At 38.9% G+C, this 10,929-nt stretch overlaps 1 long non-coding RNA gene across 2 annotated transcripts in view; it reads right to left on the bottom strand.

Moving 5' to 3' along the window:
• Positions 1-10,929, bottom strand: part of LOC136844311 (uncharacterized) — a 44,872-nt gene that overhangs the window by 14,074 nt on the left and 19,869 nt on the right. For both annotated transcript variants that reach the window (XR_010854812.1, XR_010854811.1), the window contains exon 2: positions 1,710-1,854. This is a non-coding gene — a long non-coding RNA (uncharacterized lncRNA). The remainder of the gene's footprint in view (positions 1-1,709; positions 1,855-10,929) is intronic.

Below are 10,929 nucleotides of genomic sequence, written 5' to 3'. Positions count from 1 at the left end.
ATCAAGGTTTAAGCAACGACATTAAAAATATTTGATGACAATCCAGACAGGGAAAAGACTGAAACAAAATCATTCTCTCAAATTCTACACAAAAGTTGTTCAGATTCAAACAGGCACCAGCAGTATTTTATAGTTTCCATAATATCTGAATCACAATTAATATACAACTTCATAATTCTTAACTTCAGCACACAGGAATTTCACAAACCTCTCCCACCTACACATCTCATTCTTAACTGCAACATAACAGTAACATTTTTTTTACATATTTATACGTTCTTCCATTCATCTTTTTTTATTTATATCTCTTTAAGCTTTCTCTGTATTACTATTGTATTACTCTGTATGGTGGGTTTGTCGATTACTAGTGTCTGCTCTTTTCTTTGGAAGTTTGGTTAGCAAGTTAAAGGCATACTGTGAGGTATGGTAACATAATATACCGATAATAATAATGAACATTCATTCGGTCTATCAGAGCCAAACTGAAATAAAATAAAAGGACAGATACACTCATGCCTATGTAACTAAAACCTACTCAGTCAGTCATATTAACATGCCAATATATTAACATATTTCAAATCTGTGCTTGGAAATTAGAGAAAAATAGTTCAACGCACAATAAACTGTAGATTAAACGTTTAAGAAATAATAAGCTGCATTGTACAGCATTAGCATCAGTGATCATGAGAGGAAATAAAGACAGGTTTGGAAACCAGCAGAAGTATAAACAGAACAATAAGAGCAGCACCTGCATAAGAGAATATACAGGTCTTCTTCCATCAATACAGTCTAAAAACTTAAATTTCCTTTCGTCATTCATTCCATGACCACGACTCTTCTTTCTATTCACTCTGCCACTCCACAAAAATGTTTGGAGCTGCTCCATCAAAAGTTACAATTCTAAGCCACCTAAAGTTCAAGGGGACCAAAATCACAGGATCCCATCTTCAGGGAACAGGAAGTTCGAAGATAAACTACAGTACTAAAAGCAGGTGATAGATGGTCAAAAGCTCTTTTGGGCATATTTTTTTTAGGTAGTAACCCCAAACCAATCATTCAATGTTATTTTTAAATAAGACCAAGCCACCAGTTTCTTGCAGATGCTCACTCAGTAAAAGTGGCTGGCCATGCCTGTCACAGTCACACTGCAAAAGGTTTCAGTCGCAGAATGAGACATTACTTAATACCTCCAACACCAAACTCCTCTGAAGCAACTGACTCCAGCATAATGTTTCTGGCTCTCAATCTTACTTTGTGAGGTCTGAACCAAAAAATAAAGTGCTAACATCCCAAGCTCCAAGAATTGTTCTGTGCTTCTAATACTGGAGTGAGACTTATAACTGAAATCAACTACTGTAATGGTCATGTTGAAAAATAGTCAGAGAGCAAGTAATTCTTAACTTTCTTAATGATTAATAAATTATACTCCCCGTACAGCAGAACAATGAAATAATTTCTTCTCTCGAAACCAGGTGTTACTCTTGGTGGTAAAAGAAATGATAATATAACTCACATATACACATGAACAGTCATACAGTAGGCATTCATACATAATTATCAAAAAAGTTTTAGGATCATCAAGTATTTTTTAAAAATATCAAGCTGGGAAATCAAAAATAAACTGTTCAAATAAAATTGCACTATAAAACACCCAGTACGTTACTTAAGATGGTTCTACATGCAACAAAATTAAATTAAAGTACACTTACTCTGCGATGCTTTTTGACAACAGAGCATAGTTAGGACCAATACCCAATGAGCCTGTTTGTCACCTCCACTCTTGATTGGTAAATATGCCTTTAGTGCCCATCTCAAGAGAAAGTCACAGTTTGAGTAGCTGTTAAACAGACCAACCTGAAATAGAAGTAAAGATTTATGACAGCACACTGCAATTACATATTTCTAAAGACATACATTATCATGCACTACGTACTGTAACACAAGCAGTTTTAAAACCGAGCAGGGTATAGATAGGTAAAAAATCAGAAAACCATTTCCTTAAACATAGTCTTCATGATGTTGGTCTGATGGAAATTTACAGTAGACAATTAAAAACCTACTTAAATAATCTTCAAATTTCAAAGCTACAAATAACTGGTTTATAACAACCTTTAGTGAAGGTCACAAGTAACCTTGACTGTCTCCACTGTTATCCTGTCTTCTGCAAAGGTCTTGAACGAAAACCTGTCATTGTGATACCAAATATTTTTTTGTTATCAATTAATAAGTGAAACTGAAGGAAGTACTGGACTGAAGTTGTTCAACTTTCATATGAAAACATGAATTTTTCTAACTGAAGTAATATCAGCTGATCTGAGGTAATGAGACCATTAAAACTGTCTCCACATCTGCATCTGTGTCAACTAAGGTCCTAACCTATTGTAACCTAAAGCATTTTTAACTGAGAAAATTCCATGTCAGTTGTTTTGCCAAGATTACTGGCATTCCAAGGTAGTAGGTTGACCAAGGCACCAAGTGTCCATTGAGATACTACTGCAAGAGAGATTAACGTCCCTTCTAAGGATAACCAGGACAGTTTGTTGCTGGGTTCCTCTCTGGTCACAAACTTTTTCTATGCCTGCATCAACTCACAATAGTCTGGCATTTTATTACATGTATTTTATTGTTGACACACACACACACACACACACTTAACAACACTGAACACCCTACACTTCTTACCCTTTTTGATCTGTGCTTTCTTGTGTATAAGATACTCACTAGTCTTGTCGGCATCTCTACTAGAAGGCCACTCCAAAACAAACCACTGTTTTTATATCTTGGAGAGTGCCACAGCCTTGGTATTGGGGTCTTATATTGTTTTGTATTGGCGTTCCCTTGTTTATGTGTACACTCAATCACACTTCTGAGTCAGTCCATCTTCCTCATCTTTCAGAAGGTGCGCAGGGCAAACTAAGTAGAAGGGCCAAGTATGTTGTATATGGCCCTGAACAGAAGGCAGAACTTTAGGCTCAAGTCTAAGTGAGCAAACAGTGTGGTGAGTATGTGGTGTTGTTTGTCATGCTTTCCAGAGCCTAAGTTGTGTCCAATGGCCACCAGAGAAGCAAAAAATTTGCTTCTAGGCCTTGACAGTTATGGTAGCATAGACCTTGAGAGGATCTTTCCCATCTTTTTAAAAATGACTGCTGATTTCATTGCTCTTAAGATTACTATTTTCCTTCTGTTTAGAGAAAGGGAAACATCACTGCATTTCATAAGGGTCTAAGTCAGTCCTCATGCCCCTCTGAAAATAGACAAATTTAAATTGACCAAGTTTTATCTAAGATTTTTGAGAAACTGCCCTTTAAGCATCTTTGTAGGTTTGCTGAGGATAATACCCTGCTACCAGCATTACAGTTTGGCTTTTGTAAAGGTCTTAGTACTTGTAATGCATTCTTGTAAGTATCTATGTACCATATTGCAGAGTGCCTTGATGAAAGTGCAAAGGCATGCAAGGTCAGTTTACATTTTAGTGCAGCCTTCGACTGTGTGAAATATGAAGCACTTACATAAAAGCTCATTTTTAACAGGCAGAACCCAGTGGGTCTGTGTTAATGGTCAGTATAGTAGCTTCATTAATGTCAATTCAGGTGTTCCTCAAGGTAGTGTTTTGGAACTTTGCTATTTATTATAGTTACTTGTGACGTGGCAAATTCTGGAGAACAAACTAATTGCATTTGCCGAGGATTCTACTCTCCTCCATGTTGTTCCTTGTCTGTTCAGTTTGTGGTTGAAGAATCCATGTATAGATATCTGGCACAAATTAATGAGCAGAGTAGGCTTTGGAGCATGAAGCCTAACCCTCCTAAATCCCAAATTTTTATAGTTAGTCAATCCAGAACACTTTTGCCTTTACATCCTTACTTACATTTAAATGGTACAGTGTTAAAAGACAGTGAGTCCTTTAAGATATATGCAAATTTGGTAAGAAATTGGCTTTTGAGAACCATGTACATAATATTGCTTCTTCTGTTGCTAAAAAAAAGCTTGTATTTTGTGGAAATACTTTAGAATGTTTCAAGATAAAGCTGTTATATCGAAGTGTTTTAATTCTTTTCTTCTTTCTTGTTTGGAGAACTGTTGTCATTTCAAACTCTTGAATAGTTGTGTCATCAATCAAGTTTATTTGGACAATTTTTAATGTTGAGTCATGGTACTGATGTAAAGTGACCTCATTATGCTTGTTCTGTAATGACAAACATCCTCTGTACTCTTCTTTACCGGGTCTAGCTGTTTTAGCAACACTGAGCAGGTTTCTGCTGCAAAGTCTTTCGTTATCTAGGATCAGGTCTAGTACTACTCAGTTTGTGAGGTGGTTTGTCTTGGTTACATATAAAATGTGAAATAGTTTGCCTAGTGCTGATGCCTCCTGAATTTCAAGTACATCGCTTTTATTGTTATATATCCTCATATTGATTTATTTGTTACATTTTCCTATATATAACTTGTGTCTCCCCCTACGGGCTACTTTTCTTTTGGAGCCCTCTTGGGTTACAGTTGTTGACTCGGTCGTTGAAGATTTAAAAGAAAGAACCTGAAGGTTTGCTATCAGTACTGCAATCTGTATGCCTGAAGCCCACCATCCGGGACACAATTACTCTGGAATTCATCAGTTTAAATTGGGGCTGCTGATTATCTCCTTGGCTCTTTTTATAACGAGAGCTGGCAACCATGCTGAGTTCATCATTCATTAGATTTGCTGTATCGCCTGCATGTCATCTGCTTGCAATTCATGCCTTTTTCACGTTCCAGATTCTGTCAGATGGCTGTAAAGACTCATGCAACCCAGGCATGTCAAACATCCCTCCATACAGCTAGTGTACTAAGACAAAACTGCAACACACGAAACCTAAACATTACACTACATCTGCATCCAACTAGCGGTCTGACGGTTTCATTTTCATACCATGGCAAGCTACTGTAAAAATTCAGGTGTACTTTTGGCTAATAATGGAGCCTTTGGTCTTCTTGGCTCTAACTATTATTTATTGCCTAAGTTCGGGAGACTCCCCAAAAATACTAGTCTAAAGTAAGCTCAATACTAATAATAGAATTTTCCACATGGAGTGACCAAATTGAAACTTACAGATGACATTGACTGTCTTTGTAGGAATACAATACCTTTCCCACTCTTTATTACTGAATTCAAAATGAATGGGACTGAGGACAACCAAATCACATATCCTGATACTGTAACAACACAGAAATTACGGCATGTGCTGAACTTTATTCAGAATGGACACTGAATTGGAAAAAACAACCTCAGCTAACATTCATGACCTGGATGAGGCTTAAAGTTTAGTATGAGGTTTGTGATGTGCTACATAAAAATGTCTTCATCTTGGGGTGCGAATACATGCTCACCTGGTTGACTTTCAGTTCTTTGGTCACATGAAATGACTTAAATATAGTTAACACAGTCCACTTCAGCACTACATATTAACAAAATATGAGATGTACATTGCAAGGATGCAAGATAAGACCAAGGTAAGGACACAGAAGTATTTAGTTTAGTCCTGAGTCAATGGCCTCTTAATAGAGCAAGACCTTCTGCTGATCACACCTTTCCGGGGTAGGTGAATTGTGTTATACTGTAACAAGAAATTTTTGGATAGATGGGCGTATGGTATAAAGTCCATACACCAGCATCAAGAGGGGAACCCAGTGCCATACAGCACAAAAATTATGGTACAAGAGACGACGGGATGTATGTAAAGTGTGATGATTTAAAACATTATGAGAATGATAAAACTAATGCACTGAAAATTATGTCTATTCACAATTTCATCCAAAGCTTCAACCTCATCCTCTTTGTCAGATGTGTTTTCACATCATGTATGAAAAAAGTCATCTGATTATAATTGAAGAGCAAGAAACTTTGTGTGCTACCATCGTAATCAGATGACCTAAGCACTAAGTTAGATAAGGGTTGCCTTCAAAACATATTACATTTTTACAGAAATATTTTTGCAATGATAGTTGCAAACATAATAAAGAACAGTGACACCCTGGATAGTACAGATCGATTGCTGGACTACTGCTTAAAGAACATGCTATGAAGTTAAAAAATATGTTGTGGAGTGGACAGAAGTAATACAATACAGTGCTTGATATGGAAGTGGCAAGATGCAGATCAACGAGAAGGCCTAGGATATCGTGAAGAGCGCGAAGAGTTAAGGTGGGAAATCCACAAGAAAGAAGACAGTAGACAGAGCTCACTGGATATCCAATGTTAAACTGTTAAATAATGACGATGTGAATAAGGGCAATGAACAGACATCAACGGCTTTACCTAACACTGAAACGAGCCTCACTTATGGAGTGTGTGCCACACCAACCTAACCCATAGGAGGGAGTTATGACCAGTCAGCTCGTCAACTGGTATCGGTTCCCTGCAAAATTATTAACAGCCACCACAGGGAATATTACAATATCAATTTAAGCTCCCTTCTAAATAACTAACCTTGCCCAGATAAAAGTTTTTTGGTTGACATTCAATGGTCTTGTTTTATTTGAGTCCGGGTCGTTTCGGCTGTAAGTCACTTAGGCTGTAAGCACATTCACGTGCAAAACTGGAGCCGTGTTTAGTAGCAGCCCCTTGGGGACGTAAGTAAAACATAAAATAATGACAGTAAATACCATAACATAACGTCTTATCTTGTTTTGGATGTTACGGCTTAAATGGCTTACGGCTGAAATGATCGAGACCGTTTTATTTGATGCCACTGGAGGGCATCGGTACAACTAAGTAGTAGCTCCATGGTGGCGGTGGCCCTTTTTCTATGGTTTTTAGGTTGCTAATTATGGATTTACCTTCAATTTTTGTCACACAAATATAATTAACATGTAATTAACCCCTCAAGTTCATCTAACAAAGTAAGGGACCCAATGGGGAAGCAAGGTTATGGGTGGAGTACACCTGGGACAGGTAACTGCTCCCTCAACCAACAAGCTAGGGACACGATGGGAAATGTGGTTATGGGTCTAGTATACCCCTGGGACAGTGTTATTTGGGTAATGTAACGGGCTCACCCGCTTGTTTCTACCTACAATTCAGGGACCCCTAGGAAAGGGGTTATGGTGGGGTAGACGATGAGGCATGAGAACCGGCCAAATTTACTTTTTACGGCACCGCAGACATGAGAAACCACTAAATAAACAGAGAACAAACAAGAACATTAAATGAGCCGACACAAAGGCAACCCCTCCCTTTACTACTGTCCTCCCAAACATTTAATGGGAGCCATTGGTTCATCCTCACCTTACTGAGGAAACCGAGACTGGAGAGTTAACCCCCAAACACTTATCTAACCAATCACGTTCGCCTGTTACCCGTTGAGGAAAACCCCCTAAACGTTAACACTCAACGTTGCTAACACGGGCCCCTACTTGCCGGGGCTGTGTCCTTTTTCTGGGGTTCACAGATGCGTCCTGCATATGACAGGACACGGGTACGTCTGTTTTGAATGGTTCATATCCCGTACGGCAAGTGCAATAACTTGTTAATGTGTTTTCCCTACGTATGAAACTAGCACATCCTGCATGCAATCCTCCCAAACTGTAAGTTAACATAGCAAAGAAGAAAACACATATACATTTTTGAGTTTATTCTTGTAAGTTTCATTGCACTTACTTGCACTTGTTGCAACACAGGTAATCCCCCGGGACTAAAGAAACACTGAATGAGGCGCTGGGAGATTATATCCCCCCAACACGGCGAAATGCATTTACCTCGCCAGCCCAGTACTAAACTCGACGAAAGTGTATCTGTACCCCATAAAAAACACTTTCCTACACATTTTGCCGCATCGACAGTGTCGTTTCTCTGCTTTCTTCTCATAACCAAAGGGATTCCATTTCCCCAAGTCCATTATTAAACACGCGAAATGCATTTAACCACCAACCAGTACTAAAACATGGCAAAAAGCGTATGTATACCCCAAAAAAATTTTGCCCAACCATTTTTTCTCACCCAGTTTTGGTTTCTTTGCTTTACTGTCAACTAACGAAGCTTTTTTCAACAAAACCATTCCTGTTACCGTGTAAGTTTCCCCAAGTCCTCACGCAAACACTTCCCAAAAACACCCAATTGCACCAAAACCCCACATCCCACTTCTCCCCTGACCCAAAACCCTTATCTGGGTTATCCAGGCCATCCTTAAAACATACCTTTATTGTCCCCCTTAATCCCTTCCCACTGTCAAAACCCTTCTCTGACTATCAGGCCTCAGGTTGCCAAGATGCCTGCTAAAAAACAGTGCTTTTGTCCGCGCCAGTGGATACATTTTTGCTTTCTAAACCTTGTTTTTCTCACGCATTTTTGAGCCGATTCAGTACATTGGCTGAATCTCCTTCCAGCCTTCCTGCCTTTTGCTTACTTTGAAACTGGTTTTTTCTCCACTTTACAGCTCTTGCAGTTGGTTTATTTTGTCAGCCATACTCTTTTGGTTTTTGTCAGCCCATCGCTTCTCCCTCCCCACCCCATAGTTTGTCACACCGACTGCCCGATCGCTCAAACCCCCACCCCCTTGTCCTGCCCTTCCCCACTTTCCCCTGGGCAGGTGAGGTTTCTCCCTGCGCTCATGTTACCTCCCAACCCTTTCAGTATCTTATGGCTCCTCTCTCTGCTTTCCTCAGCCAGTTTACAAACATGTAACTTTTCCAGCCTGAAATTACTTCTGAATAGAGTTAGGGGCAATGACACTGGCCACAACAAACAAACCTCCGCATTTAATGAGGCTTTGAATTACCAAGATCAAATAAAACAGGGCAGGCCTGCTAAAAAACAGAGTGCTAGATTGTTGCTACTGACCTAACAATGACTTGAGTAACGGGGTGAAAAATAATCAAAGGGAAGAAAGAAAGTGTAGCAAACATTTACCTTTTCTCCAACCGCTGTTTAACCAGACCACTGAGCTGATTGGTCAGCCTCCTAGCTGGCCAAGGATTAGATGGAGCGTGTTTCGTATGTTGGGTTTCTGAGACCCACCACGCATTTCGCCAGAGAATGAGGATACAAAAAGAGCGGCAACCGACTCTACCTTCCGATCCTAAGGTCGCCACCGAAACAAACTTGAACATAGGACGTGTGTCCCGCATTCATTCAAGTAATTGGTGATTTTTTTGTGAAAAGGCTTATTAAGGATATGCACGTTTAATTAATTATGCCACAAGTTGCTCGTCGGCAGTAGGCCACTTTTCATTTCCAGGTGAACGCCTTGACACAAAACGCCAAATCCATTCCAGACTTAGCCCCAAATTCCACGTGGGTTGCTCTTGTTTTAGCAACTCTTGAAACCCGGGGAGACTGAGGAAGGTCATGGTTTCTCAGCTGTTTGGGTTACAGCTTCCGCACCCCAGAATGAGTGCAAAATGAAAGACACAACTGTAATTCATCTTAATAGATTTATTTGGTTTTGCTCCAGCCATCAAGAAATTGTATATTGCCAGCAGAGCGCTTAGGAGAACGAAACCCACCTCCCAACGAAGAACACCTGTAAGTCATTTCGTAACATTACGTAAGACTTTGAAACGTCATTATTTTATGTTTTTACTGCATCCAGGGGCGTTCTTCAAACACGGTGCTCACAGCCTCTTTAAAGGTAGCACCTACAAATGCTTAATGGTTTTAGAAACAGTTCGTGAAATGCTGAATTATTAAGATCACCTAGAAAGAGTAACATACGTTCACGGTTCACTAATCAGACGTTCAAAACACCTCTTTTAAAAGGAGAAAGAGGACACATTAGGGAGTACTCGAAGTTCGAAGTATTGAGTATGGTACGTAACTTTAAAGGTCGAGTTCTAAGTCTTTATAACGGCGCCTCTCTAACGCCTTTCTTCTCCGAAAATGGAATAAGGCTTCCCATTTATCATCATAAAAATGAGACATATACTGCTATTTTATGGTTCTAAAAATACTAGAGACACAGAATTGAGACATATACTGCCATTTTTGTGGTTCTAAAAATACTAGAGACGCAGAATTGAGACATATACTGCCATTTTTGTGGTTCTAAAAATACTAGAGACGCAGAATTATCATCAAATATCACCTTATTTTCTTCTAAATTCCTCGCTTCCATTTCTTGTACATACCAATTTTCCTTTCTTTCTAGTTCTATGTAACATTTTATATAGTCTCCTAATATCTTAATTTTAATTTCCTCTCCTTTCTTGTCATTATCTTCACCTCTCTGTTTCAAAATCTTTTTATCAAGTAGCTTTTCTATTGTCTTCCACATTTTCTTTCCTTTGCTTCCACAATTACTGATAAATTCTTCAGAATTTTAATATTATAACTGAATCACTTGAATTTGACCGAGCATGTGCTTTCTCTGTCATCTGATTCTTATTCAGTACATTTCATTCGTCATCTGCTGTAATGCTTAGACATTGTGTGTTCTATGAACTTCCATGCATTGCATCTAGTTTGGTTCTTTCTGTTTTATATATAATGATAGTAATCAATTATGAAAAAATGGTTTAGTAAGGGCTCGAAATTTGGGGAGAAATGGGGTGGTCCAAGAACAAGTTCTCCCTCTTTCCTTCTTTTGGTTCCTCTATTCTTTTTCACGTGTTTATATTTTTATCTGACTCAAATTATCGTTATTCAAACACTGCCCCACCATATGACACCACGTAACAATGAAAGGACTAACTGAATCCAACTTACGACATCCCTGTATTACAAACTAACTCTCTCTCTCTCTCTCTCTCTCTCTCTCTCTCTCTCTCTCTCTCTCTCTCTCTCTCTCATTAGTTGTTGTTTCCTGTATAACAGTCATTAGGTGAGCCAACCAGAGCGACTAAGGCAAGTCTCTACACCTCAGAAATACACAAGGAAATAAAAAAGGGAATGGCTTCTACCTTCTCGTGTATAAAAAGCCAACATTGGCCATGTGCTACATCAAATCAAATCGTGATAAT

This window comes from Macrobrachium rosenbergii, chromosome 12 (assembly GCF_040412425.1).
Source record: "Macrobrachium rosenbergii isolate ZJJX-2024 chromosome 12, ASM4041242v1, whole genome shotgun sequence".
NCBI lineage: Eukaryota > Metazoa > Arthropoda > Malacostraca > Decapoda > Palaemonidae > Macrobrachium > Macrobrachium rosenbergii.
This window is presented reverse-complemented; position numbering and strand designations above follow the sequence as displayed.